This window comes from Cibotium barometz, chromosome 15 (genome assembly GCF_041138505.1).
Source record: "Cibotium barometz isolate CiBa-2024 chromosome 15, ASM4113850v1, whole genome shotgun sequence".
NCBI classification, from domain to species: Eukaryota; Viridiplantae; Streptophyta; class Polypodiopsida; order Cyatheales; family Cibotiaceae; genus Cibotium; species Cibotium barometz.
In genome coordinates, this window is record NC_141060.1 from 34,490,756 (window position 1) to 34,495,636 (window position 4,881).

Here is a 4,881-nt window from a genome sequence, read left to right on the forward strand (position 1 = left end):
TTTGATTTTGCAGTAGACAAGGATGATGATTGGCTAGTTGAAGACTATTATTCTTTATGAATGAACCATAGGCGTGATTCTGAGAATCATGGTGGTGAAACTTCATAAAAGTGCAGAAGAATGGTTTCTTGGATTGGAAATATAATGAGAAAACAATGTGGCCATATTGTTGCACATTTGAGTGAGTTTCAGCCTACCTAATTTTGTAGGTGTTAGAAATCATGGCCGTGATTGTTGAAGAATCATGGTGATAAAAAGCACGTGTTTATACTAGATGATGCATTTAGGTCAAGGGAAAACACATGTTAGAGATGGTTCTAATGGAAGTGGAGATAGCCAAGTGAGTGTGATTATGCAGAGATAAGAATCATAGGCATGAATTTTGGAAGAATCACCGGTGATAATAATTCATGTCTATTGAGAAGAGATGACTTTAGTAGTTTAGACATGATGAGAGAATGCCAAAACATGATGCACTTGGACATTTTGATGAAGATTTGTTGGCATGATCCGGGTGTGATTTTTAGAAAAATCACGGTCATGAGAATTAATGCAACACAACAAATGATTGCAGAATATGCATGTGGAGTGCAATATGAAAGCAAGTGCCATGATTTGCTTCCATTTGGACACATGTTGGCAACCGTGATTTTTGATGACATGGCACGTGATTTTTTATGACATGGCACGAATCACAATGTTGAAAATCACAGCGGCTTAGCCTTATGGTTTTTCATGTGATGATGATGTGCATAGCATGTGCAACATCCTTGTAAGTGCAAATGACTGAGAGGGTGATTCTTTGTTGGCATGATTATTAATCACGGTTCGTGATTTCAAATTATAGTGTGATTCCTGTGTGGCGTGACTACAAAATCATGATGATCAAAGTTGATGTTTTTGGTGATGTTGACGATGATTTGCACTCCTTGATACTTATGCTTTATTGTTGACAGCATCCTTTAACTATTTGTTGAGCTTTGAATGGTGTAACTTTTGTTGATGTGGCAATTGTGATTGTGATTTTAATGAGGTTGCACACGACAGATGATTTCTTGATGGTACCATGTTTTAAGCCTTTTTGATCATAAAGAGTATGTATGTACCTTAAATGACCATTTTCTAGTGGTGCAATTTTGTAGAAGAAAGAATCACGACATGAAAATTGCTTGATCGTTGCCATTAGAAATGTATTTGCTTGCATTTGAGAGTAAAATTGTGCCTCTTCCTTGAAGCTGATTTCTTTTGCTGGTAGCACTTGTTGACTTACTCATTGTAGCCATCCCAAATGCTTCAAAGGTCGTTGATCGTAATAACTTATGAGCCAAAGTCTCACTTTTATAGGCCATTGGGCTTTATAATTAGCCCCCATGCTTTTATAAGCTTTTAATCCAATGCCTCCACTTATAAGCCTCTTCCCACATTAGGGATATCTCCCCACTAGGTGCCCCATGTCCGACCTCCACCAACCTGACCCTGTGCTAGCGTGTGCACTTCTCCTGGACGTAACATATGCTCTCGCATGGAGTATTCCAAGTGTGCATGGTACCAATATGCCGCGGGTTTGGGGGGAGCTCACTCGCTGGGGCTGCCTAGCTCTGTCTTGGTCCATCTATCCTGGAGGGTCTTTTATGAGCTTTGAGTGAGCGAGAGAGAGAGAGAGAGAGAGAGAGAGAGAGAGGGGGGGGTGAGGGGGGATTTCAATTATGATTGTTTTTCAAGAAAAGCTGATTTGTTGATGGCTCTGAGAGTTTTTTCTTTATGAAGAGAGGTTGAGAGATTGCTTCGACATGTGTACGAACTTTGCAAAGATGGATGTTCAAATGAAGCCATGCAAGTGGTTGATGTTATGGTCCAGCAAGGGATACATGTATCGAGGGACATTCTGTATCGCCTCTTGCAACAGTGTATTACAAAGAAAGATTTGGCAGCTGGAAAGAAGGTGCATTCCATCATGGTTAGTAAAGGCCTTGATACAGTTGCCGTTTTTTCCAACCACTTTCTACGCCTCTATGCTGCATGTGGGAGTTTCTCAGAAGCAAATCAAGTGTTTGAAGCTTCCAAGCCTAGTGTATTTACATATAATGCAATCATGTCAGCACATGCAAAGCTTGGGGATGGCAACAAGACACTTGAATTGTTTGACAAACTGCAGGGTGACAGGTTGAAGCCGGATAATTGCACATTCCTATGTGTTTTGAATGCTTGTGGCAAGCTAGGTGCAGTGAGGCAGGGCAGACAAACACACAATCAAATCATTCAAGAGGGTTTAGAGTTAGATGTGGCAATGGCTAACACCATAATTGATATGTACGCTAAGTGTGCAAGTTTAGATGAGGCATGCAAAGTGTTTGATGGATTGTCAGCTCAAAATGTGGTGTCATGGGCTGCAATGATTACAGGATACGCGCATCATGGACATGGACTTATTGTGTTGGAGCTTTTTGAAAAGATGCATTCTCATGGTGTGAAGCCGAATAATGTCATTTTTTCATGTGCCTTGAAAGCAAGCAGTGGACAAAGAGCATTATGCAATGGCAGACAGATACATGAAGAGATTATTAGAGCAGGATTAGAATCAGATGTAGTTGTTGGAACTGCTTTGGTTGACATGTATGCAAAATGTGAGAACCTAGAAGATGCTCGGAGGGTGTTTGATGAGATGGCAAGTCTGAATGTTGTCACATGGAATGCGATGATTGTAGGATATGCGCAGCATGGAAATGATGTATCAGCTTTGGTTCTCTTTGAAAAAATGCGACAGAAGGGCATAAAACCAGACAAGATCACATACTCGGGGGTTCTAAAATCATGTGGCAGTACATAGAATTTACAGCAGGGAAGGTTAGTACATCATCTTATAATCAAAAGTGGCCTTAGGTCTGATACTGCCCTGGGGAATTCACTCATTAACATGTATGCAAAGTGTGGTAGCCTACAGGATGCACAAACAATTTTTGACAAATTGCCCAATCCAGATGTTATATCATGGGGTGCGGTCATTGATGGATGTGCGGAGTATGGACACGGTCTTTTGGCTCTTGAGGTTTTTGAGGGGATGCAGCACCGTGTAAAGCCAAATGAAATAATTTTTGTGTCTACCTTGAAAGCATGTATAAGTATTGGGTCCATGGAAGAAGGTCGAAAGATACATGATCAAGTTGTCAAAGGTGCATTTGAACTCGGCATTCTTGTTGGGAGCACCATTGTTGACATGTATGCCAAGTATGGAAGCCTTGAAGAGGCCAGCAATTGTTTTGACAGACTGTTGGTGGATCCAGATGTAGTGTCATGGGGAGCCATGATTTCTGGCTATGTCCAGATGGGGCATGGGGATCTTGCACTAGAAATGTTTGCAGAAATGCTACATGATGGAATAGAGCCAAGTGAAGCTATATTTGTGACCATCCTGCAAGCATGCCTGCATATGGGCGCCTTAGAGCCGGGCAGTCTTATACACGAATACATTATTAAAAGTGGATTTCAAACAGATGGGGCTGTTGGGACCACTCTTGTTGACATGTACGCCAGATTTGGGAGCTTAGAGGAAGCGCGGGTTGTTTTTGATGCTCACTCAAATAGAGATGTGGTAACGTGGGGTGCAATGATTGCAGGATATGTCCAGCATGGGCATTGTTTTCCTGCCCTAACTTTCTGAGAGAATGCAATCTCAGACTACAATGCCAAATCGACCAATTTTTTTGTGCATTTTGAAAGCATGTAGCAGTATTGGTATCATAGCACATGCCAGGAAGGTACACAAACAGATAATTGAAATTGGACTTGGATGTCACTGTTGGGAATGCCCTTGTTGATATGTACACGAAATGTGGAAGCCAAGAGGAGGCTAGTAAAGTCTTGGATAAACTTGGGAATAGGGATGTGGTATCATGGAGTGCCGTGATTGCAGGTCATGCATGGCATGGTGATTGCAGGCTTTCCATGCAATGTTTCGAGGCTATGAAACGCGAAGGGCTGAGGCCTGACGATGCTGTCTTTACCAGTATTTTAGCTGCTTGCACTGACAGAAGACCATAATATTGTGCCTGGTATTCAGCACTATAACTCTGTAGTTGATCTTCTTGGCCGTGCTGGTTTGTTTAAGGAAGCTGAAGATTTACTTTACAGTATGCCTAGTTCTGCAAATACAACTGGGTGGACTTCTCTGCTTGCTGGCTGCAGAACATATGGTAACGCTGAGGTAGGACAGAAATGCTTTGATGTTATTGTTGAGTTGGCACCCACCAATGATGCTTCTAGTTTTATGCTGATGTCAAATGTCTACGGAGACATGAACATGTGGTAGCATGCTGAGAAAGTTCAAGAGCTAAGAAATTATGAAGATGCAATTATGAATCTAATGCGCAGGAGGTCACTGGGAGGAGAACCTGAGTAATGAAAAGCTTAGACTATTAAGCAAGCTACTGAAAGTCGAGGGTTTTGTTCCACAGCTTGAGCTTGTGTCAGAGTCTACTTCAAATGACACAAGGTGGATCTTGTGAAATCTTCATTTGGGAAAATTTTCACAATATTCATGAACGTATCTTGGGCGGAGACAAGTTGGTTGCTCAGCATCTTGCCTTACATCTTGTCATGCTAGACACTACCTCCATCCAGGCGGTGAGACCAAGGCAGTGACCAAGCCTGCTATCTGCCACTTGGCATTAAAGCATGCATTTCTCACGCTTCTTTGATTCCAGCCTAAAGCATGCTCACAATTAAGTGGAGACATGCCTTCAATATGACTCTGGAAGTTGAACTTCATTAACACTAATTAAGGACACAGATTTAGGCTAATCACATGCATAATTACATGAACTAAGAGTACACAACAAGCAAGGCAAGATAGACCTAATCTATTGTGTAGTATGAAATTGATTA

General features: G+C 41.7%; 1 pseudogene across 1 annotated transcript; it reads left to right on the forward strand.

Moving 5' to 3' along the window:
* The first annotated feature begins 1,688 nt into the window (after window positions 1-1,688).
* Window positions 1,689-4,306, forward strand: LOC147631223 (pentatricopeptide repeat-containing protein At3g09040, mitochondrial-like; annotated as a pseudogene). The gene has a single exon (XR_015267480.1). The product of XR_015267480.1 is annotated as a pentatricopeptide repeat-containing protein At3g09040, mitochondrial-like (transcript).
* Window positions 4,307-4,881: the final 575 nt, after the last annotated feature.